At 35.9% G+C, this 8852-nt stretch overlaps 1 long non-coding RNA gene across 1 annotated transcript; it reads left to right on the top strand.

Annotated features, from left to right (window-relative positions):
* Positions 1-671: 671 nt before the first annotated feature.
* LOC147494475 (uncharacterized) lies at positions 672-8273 on the top strand. Its single transcript, XR_015199866.1, has 3 exons — positions 672-733; positions 805-875; positions 8217-8273. It is a non-coding gene; the product is annotated as an uncharacterized LOC147494475 (long non-coding RNA).
* The last annotated feature ends 579 nt before the right edge of the window (positions 8274-8852 follow it).

The raw sequence follows: 8852 nt of genomic DNA, 5'->3' as shown, positions 1-8852 counted from the left end.
CACATCTTTGGGTGATAATAACGATTGTATTGAAAATTTAAAACTGGTAAGTGAATGCCTCTTTATCTTTCCTAGGGCAATCCTATAAAAACTATATATTTGATACTTGATGGTTACTTTTTCCGGTTTTGAACCTTAAATGTCTCAAAGCGGCGGGGATGTCGTCATCAAGTTAGAAATTGTTAGGTTTGTATCTATCCCATAAAGTGAACTTTAGCTATCATAAAAGCATCTATTTTCTGGACTCGATAATAGAAATGAAAGCTTATCTTAGTGTGATATGAGCGTAGGCTCTATGCATTACTTTCCTTTAAGTGATGCTAAGGGGGTGTCGCAGAGTTCTTGGATGCCTATGCTCGAGCATCCCGAGGAGCTATAAGCTGTTGAACTAACTTTTCATATCCATTATTTTGTAGGAATTAACAATCCCATTCTTTTGTATATATGCCCTAGTGCCTATAAAGATAACTATTTATCATTGATCGCATCCCTGAGGAGCTATAAGCTGTTGAACTAACTTTTCATATCCATTATTTCGTAGAAATTAACAATCCCATTCTTTTGTATCTATGCCCTAGTGCCTCGACATCCCAAGAACTGTTCTATATTATTTTCTTCTAGATTACAGTGAACAGTTTGCTTCTCTGAAATGCCAAACATATCATAGCTTTGGAGCTCCAGCTACATGAGCTTCAATGAGCAACCAAGCCTCAGACCAATCATTGTTGGATATGTATGATTCACCGAGTTGTTTTTCTACTCTTATCATAGATAGTTACACCTAACAACTCATGTCTCTAACAGTGAAAAATCCCTATGGAGGAAGGGACTAAATGGATTTTCTCTCAACATCCAAGCTAAGTCCGAAAAATCAGGTATTGACCTTTGCTACTTGATTAAATATTGGCATATAGCTCGATTGGGGTTGTGTTGAGGATCTGAAATTGTGGATTGCTAGTTTGAAATTTTTATTTTTCATTCAAAATATTAAGCTTCCTAAGCTGCGGTGAAAGCATGTGGATGAACATTGCTAAAAGACTAAAATTACTCTTGTCGAGTCCAATGTAGGAGTAAAAGTCAATATTAGGTCTATTTTAATGCATTTACAACATATTTATCCAAGTCCTTATTATTTTTTAATTTATAGATTATGTACAACATATTTATGTTAGAAACCAATATAAAACTAAAGATAAAATGTCATTAAAAACATACGACATGCGACTTTGAAAGTTAGATAAACTTTTCCATTAACAGATTCGAATATCTTCATAATTCAAAGGGCCTTTGACAATATTCAAACAATAGCCTCAAATAGAATCTTTTCTCGATGTGGGATGTCGCGTAGTACACACGTCCAACTTTCTTCCCTTTTTTCCTTGGCTTCCACTTCTTTTTCTTTTTTTTATTCCATACAAATTTAGTAGGAAAATCAACATATGTAAGATTCTGGCTATTGCGGATACTCAACATTTTAAGTAAACCACTCCGTGAACTTTGTTTTGAAGCATTTTTCGATTTATTACATCTTTTGGATAATCTCTTTTCACTATAATAAACCAAATGCTGACCTTCAAGATGGAATGGTAACCTTTCAAGCTTTGGACTTACGTATTGAATATCAAATTTCAATAGTCTCCAAACCGCTTCGAAGCGGATAAGAAACGACAGATCTAAGAAATTTGCAACTTCATCAACATCCTTTACTATTTGATGATTACCGCCGTGGTTATGCGTAACCAAGTTTTCAACAATAATTGTTGTAGCTCTGTCCCTTCCCTTGTTAATGTATTTGAAAAGGTACTTGATTGATCTGGCCTTGTTGCAATGTTCGACATTAATATGAGCTTGGTACTTTACTATCAAATCTACATTGTGTGGAACAACCCATATGTTATCAACTTCTATTTTCTTTTTCATTGCCTTCCGATTGTTATTCCGCCTCCTGTAAATTGTGAATTCATTGTCATCAATAGTTGTCTCTTCACTAAAAGGTTTTGGATAGAATTTAGTACACTTCTTCTCTTCCATGCAAGGGGAAGCTGAGTTTTCATCACCACACGGTCCATGAATCATGAATTCTACAACTGATTCATATGCAATTTTGTCCTCAATTGGGTCGGGTAACTCAGCAGATATGAGCTTATTGATTTGAGAAGGAGTAGTAGGCTTCGAAGCGTTGTCCAAAAAGAGTAAAATGTGAGCATGTGGTAAACCTCTCTTCTGGAATTCAATAGTGTATAATCTTTGCAAAACATTAAAAAATTATATCAAAGTAAAATGAGTATTATTTTGTTAAGTATAAATTACTTATTAAAAACAATAAATCTAGGATACCGCCCAAGCTTTTCCAAATCGTTTATGCTTTTGTAAGTCTGTCATCAGTTCATGCAATTTAATCTCAAAAACTCTTGCAACAATATCGGGAAAATCATCGGGTTTATAACCAGGAGCTACCATGTCTATACATCTTTGAATTTCTGGCCATTTGGGGTTGCAAGTAAAAGTAATGAAAAGATCTGGTGCACCAGTGTGTCTGCATATTGCAATGGCATCTTGATAGTTTTGTATCATATAACGGGGTCCTCCTGTGAAAGATGAAGGAAGAACTAATCGTTTCCCTACACAACCAGGCTTTGCGTCACCAGCAATAGCAGCATCTACTAATCCTTGATACAATTACGCGCGAATTGTTTCTTGATTATTTCGAACCCATTCCATTCTACTTTGTTCAATAGCTGTATAAGAATCTACACAAAACTGTTGTCTCAACTTCTTTCCACGAACCACAGTTTGGCCTTCATTGTGTCTCAGTTGCAATCTAAAAGCATAAAATTCTCTCATGCTAATATTTTTTCTTTTTCCAACTACTTTATTGTTTCTATATGGAATGTCAATTCTATATCCATCTTCAGCATGGGGGAACAAAAGTGGATATTGCATTGCCATGAAACTTGGAAGTAATTCATTGATTCTCTTCAATCCAAATCCTTTCTTGTCGACAATAACATCTCTATGCTCATTAAATTCATCACCATTACCAACAATTAAACCAGCAACCTCTGTTGATGATGGTAAATTATAAAGTCTTCCATCTTTTTGTCTTCTATTAATCAGTTTTATACTGATGTCTGCTACATGACATTCTTTAAATCTATCCCTTGCCATTCTGTAAGTCTCAGTGAGTTTGTTGGTAACATTCAACATATCTATCAGTCCTTGAACAATGCTAGGATCTAACTCGTCTCTTGCCCTCTTCTTTACAATTTTCTTCCGAGTGAGTTCAACTTTGTGTGAGACTTCATTTTTCTGTATCATGTATGTACAACTGTGCAAACCTTGGGACGGACTCTTACGGTGGAAGCAAAGTTCCTATTTTATGGTGATTTTGTCCTTTTATTTTATAAACAAAGGGCCCCTTCCATCGTTAATTGAACTCATCTTGCACCACCCGGTGGATGTGAACGCAAAACATGGAGTTGTAGATGCTTTGATGTTTTCCATGTAATTTGAAGATTTTTGTCCACCTTTGCAATCCAATAGATTTCTCAAAAATTCAGGAGTTTCTTTTAGAAGAGGCAATTGAACCTTGCCGTTCGACAACATATTGAGAATTTAGGATTAAGTAGGTTTTTGATCATATCATTCCTTTCTTCATACCGACAATAGCTCCACAATGAGAACATATTGAAGTTGGACAACCAATATCTAAAGGCTCAAAACAACTTCACGCAAAACAATTATTAGATTATTTTATTGCATAGACTAAAATAGCAATACGGTATAATTTAGTGTCAGAACACTTACTTGTATGTGAAACTTCCAAATCACAAATACGTGGTACTTCTGGATTCAAATCATTGACATCGTCATCTTCATAATCAATCCCACTAATCTGTGAGAGGTAATCGTCGTCATTTATATCAACATCATCCATTTGATATGAATGGAACTGATTTGGAGAAATACCAAGTCTCTTATTTCTTAATATTTGACTTCGTTTAAACCGTCGTTCTCTAGCTCTTTCTTTAGTAATAACTGTTTAAAAAATTTAATCAGTCACAAATAATAAACTAAAAGGTAAATTATGTGATATTTTGATCATGCCAGATATCTGTGTTTTTTTTGGATTAATCTTGCCAGATGGATTTATTTTCGTCTTCTTTCCAGCCTTTTCCTTCGTTGCTGTACACAAAAAAAAAAATTACTTGATCAAAACAGAGTCCTGACCCAATAAATGCGTAAAACAATTTGTTTAATCTTCAAAATAGGCAGGGCAACTAATTTCAGTACATAGACAACAAAAGGTAGAGTTTACTTCCAAGCTTTAGAATTCGGTCTATAAAAGCATACATACTTGGCTTGTTTGGTTCTTTCCGGGCATGTGACCATATCTTTTTGTTTTCTTTTCAAATTAGTTCTCTTGTTCTTGAACCAATTATTTATTTGTTTTTCAGAAATAGGACCATGTTGTATGAGATCATTGGTAATATTTTGTATTCTATCTTTACATGGATTACAGGTCTCTCCATCAAAGATTTCATTCAAAAATCTTTTTTGAATTGGTTTTGGTGTCCAACGCTTCATGATAGACATGGAGGAAGAGAGGGATAAAGATGAATGTTATGAAGATTTATTGTAAACTGCGTGAATTGGAGATGAAGAATATAGAATACGTATTAATTTCTAAGTTTTTAAACTTATATTGGTGGAAGAGTTTAGGAAAAAGTGGACACTATATAAGTGCAAATTGGGTGTGTTTAGGAAATTGACGTAGTACTCTAGGAAATATTTTTTCTCGTTTTTTTTATCCTTGAGTTTGGTTTGGTTTGGTTAGGACCAAATCAGTTTTTATCGCGATCAATCATCCTTTCTTATTTTATCGCTTTTCTCTTCGGGCAATCATCCTTTCTTATTTTATCGCTTTCTTATTGGAACAAACATCAAAACCACACCGAAAAGCATGACATGTTGCTTGATCACAGATGAGCAGTGCAATTCAAGACCAGTTAAGGTATAAAGTTTTGCTTACACTTTTTCTTTTTTGTGAAAGCTCCTACCATATGCTTGCTTTTCATTTTAGCAACCACCTGCATATGATTCTAGGTTCAGGAATAAAAGAAAGATGATTGATAAGTAATGACTTGAGAATGAAATAGAGGCGAAAAAATAGTTTCTCCATTCTCTCCATATATCTCTCACTCTTCTTTACCTCCCAAGTTGAATTGATATCGAACGAAACTCGCTTCTAGTGAAGAGCACCTGGTACCACATAGCATTCATGAATACATGTTAGTTGGTCAACATCGTAATGGAATTTAGAAATTCTAGGCTGTGAGCTACTTCAAAAATATCTTCGTGGAATCTTAAAGTCAATGATGTAGAATTGTGGGGTGTGAATTGGCAAGGGGTCGTGTAGTCATTGACATTGAAATACCTAAATAAGTTTTAAGATTGTTGTCGGAGAGCCATATCTTTTTCCTCGTACGTTTGAGTAGTTCTCCCCCTTTAAGAACAAAATTTAGTTCTGATGACATGTCCAGTTATTTGCCTTCCTCTGATTGTTCCTCAGTTGAAGCAAGGACTGAAGTCTTGCATCCTTTTTGCAATCTTGCCTTGAGAGTTGCGACTCCTCTTAGGGCTGCATTAGTAACTTTTAAAAGTCGAATCGGTGGATTTCACATCTTGTTTATAATTTCAAACTTTATTGCTCTGTGTGGACATTTTTATGTGCTTGTTTCATTTTCATTAAGTATATTATGTTTTACATGTTGTGGGGTTAGGCTGCATTATAAACATATCACCTTGTCTTCGACTCTTCGCTCCAACAAAATCTCTATAACATTTAAGCTTATAGACCTATTATACATTATACACTCGATAGTAACACAGAGACATTGTTTGCCGGAGCTGCCATCAGGTTGGGCACATGAGCAGGGATTGCACGGGGGGCTTGATGATATGCCATAACTGTGGTGGATGTGGACACATGGCATATGACTGCCTATCGGGCAGATTTATGGAGTGTGCAAGCCGAAGGTACTGACACTTTCCAAATACAATTTGTAATTCCATCAATTACTTGTCTATCAAATAAATGAGTTAGTTCTGATAATCCTCTTATATCCCTAGTTAAGGTTTTTGTATAAAAATGGTCTATGTAACCTCGATTATATAACCAATTATATATTACATTTAGTATTTTGTCCCAAAAAATTCTCCTAGGACCTATTTTAACAAAAAATGGATTAAGTTAAAATTCTTCAAATATGAATAAAGCGGGACCATATAAAAGAAACGCTACAAATATTCGAAATAAGCTATACCGTGGAAAAAATGGAATTTCTAACAAATTCATACCAATCAAAATAATTGTTAGAATTTGAATGTAAAAGTTTCATTCTAGCCCGAATGATTCCCTCGCCCGAGAACCGCCATTCACGCATCTAAACGGAAAAGTAAGCGGTTGAGTTAGCCTACCCTACTATACAATTGAGTAGGGGTTTATAGTAGGCGAAGCGAAGTTAGCTTAAGACGCTTTAGGCTAATAGAATCGATAAAGAGAGTCGGTGCGTAGCAAAGGTTAAGGGAATTTTGTTTCGATAATCAAATTACCCCAGTGAAGAGTTCTTTACTTGAAGACTTCAATATGATAAATATTTGCAGGAGCAAGTCTCTACTAAAGTGAAATCCGCCCCTTTTAATTCATAAGAATAAGGATGAGCAGAGCGAAGTCGTGTTGTCAATGGATTTCCTTTCGCTAGAAAAGCAGGATGGGGGCTGTAGAATGCCTTTCCCTGTCTGAGGAAAACGTGAAGAATTGCCATTTTATGAGCTTGTAAGGCCCGTTGAAGTCCCCGAGGATAACCGTTTGCTATTGCTATAAGGGCTGCTCGCCTTTAGGTATGCAATCTTGTGTGGTCCAAGAATGTCAATGAACTTGTCAGCACCCATGGCTACTCCCAAAATCAAATAATAGTTTGGAGATATCCAACTATGTCAAAGGTACTCGATTTTTTGTCCCTTGAGCTTTTGAAACAACTAAAAGTTTATGTTGTCTGCACTACTGTACTAATATATCCTCCATTTCAGTTGGTGACACTTACTGGCCATACGTACAGAGTTCTCTATCTTGCCATATCACCCTGATGGTCGGGTAATTTAGTAACTCTTTCCCCCTTCTCTTATCCTTCTTTTACATTATCTTTATATTTTTTTTTCTTGGATGAGGTTTAGTCAAGCTTCACCTCATTTTTTGTATTTTTTTTTCGGGGCTTTAAGATTTTTATGTTCAACTATCTTCCTCTTTCAGACCATTGTCCTTTGGGCGGCAGAGATGAAACACTTAGGTTTTGGAATGTGTTCCCTTCTCCAAAGTTTCAAGTAAATTCAGTGAACTGTATATATATATTTCATACACATACCATAGAGAGCCTATGGTTATGGTACGCAGCAAAGATGAATACGAATTCGGGGACTCTGCCTATTGGTAGTGGAATGAATAAGGTTGCAGCTACCCCATCCTTTAGAAAAATAATTGTTAGAATTTGAATGTAAAAAGTTTCATTCTAGTCGGAACGATTCCCTCGTCTGAGAACCGCCATTCACGCACACAAAACGGAGAATAAGTTTAATCTGAGTTAGCCTACCCTACTATACAATTGAGTAGGGGTTATAGTAGGCGAGCGAGTTAGCGAAGACGCTTAGGCTAATAGAATCAATAAGAGAGTCGGTGCGTAGCAAAGGTTAAGGGAATTTTGTTTCGATAATCAAATTACCCCAGCGAAGAGTTCTTTACTTGAAGACTTCAAGATGATAAATATTTGCAGGAGCTATGAACTGATGGAACAGATGCTTAAAGTATACACCTACAGGGAAGGTGCAAGACCCGTCTTCAACCAGTCAGAAACCAAGGTAAGCAATTTGGTGCTTAAGGATAGACATTGAAAAAGTTTTTGATAAGATGCTCAGCATTATTGTATAGAATGAATGCATATTAGAGTCCCTTGAAGCTTCAATGCTAGAGTTGGAATCTGATTTTACGCACACTGTTTCTGTTTTGTTAACATTCCAGTTGAACTTGAACCATGACAGACTTGCAGTTATAAGCAGAGTCACATTTTGCATTCAAATATTTCATCAGAAGTCGACTACCCTCGAGTCACGCAAAGATGTAGTTTAACCGCAGACACGGATTTTCATGTACCTTCTTTCAGTTCTTTGGAACAGAACTGGTGGAGCTGATCATTTTCTAGTTGCTTGTCATGATTGGGTACACTTCTCGTGCCTCCTTCAGATTTAAATTTCACCATTTTTTAGTTGAGACTCCAATTTCTTGTGTAGTCTAATAAATTGTGTATTTCCCAGGCCCCGCATGAAATGGTGCGACATATGAGTAGGTGCATTAAAGCACTCGCAATGCCGATGTTAATGAAGGCTTTGTAATTGGCAATCTTGATGTAGTTGGACAAATGAAGGTGCTATGTGTCATTGTGTTGTGAGAAATTTAAATGGCTATTTATAGAAGCAGAGAGATGAGAGTCGGAGAAATTTAATCGAACACCTTCTCTATTATATTGGCAAATTCAATTTCTTGATTTAATAAAGGTCTCTTTACTACAAAATCTTGTGTCTTAACTACCACTTATTTTGTCTCTATTACACATCACTCACCATTAACCGCTTTTTCAAGACCAACTTTGAAATGGGTAAAACAAAAGCAAGGCAAATAAAGTACAATCACACTTAAGTTACATTACATGCTCAAGGTCAGGTTATGACTTTCTTCTCGGTTCAAACCTTCCCATGTTGGGGATGGCAATAAAGCCCCTGTTTCGTAAGAACCGTACCTA

This window comes from Coptis chinensis, chromosome 6 (genome assembly GCF_015680905.1).
Source record: "Coptis chinensis isolate HL-2020 chromosome 6, ASM1568090v1, whole genome shotgun sequence".
NCBI lineage: Eukaryota > Viridiplantae > Streptophyta > Magnoliopsida > Ranunculales > Ranunculaceae > Coptis > Coptis chinensis.
Note: the sequence above shows the minus strand (reverse complement) of the source record. Positions and strands in the feature narration are given on the sequence as shown.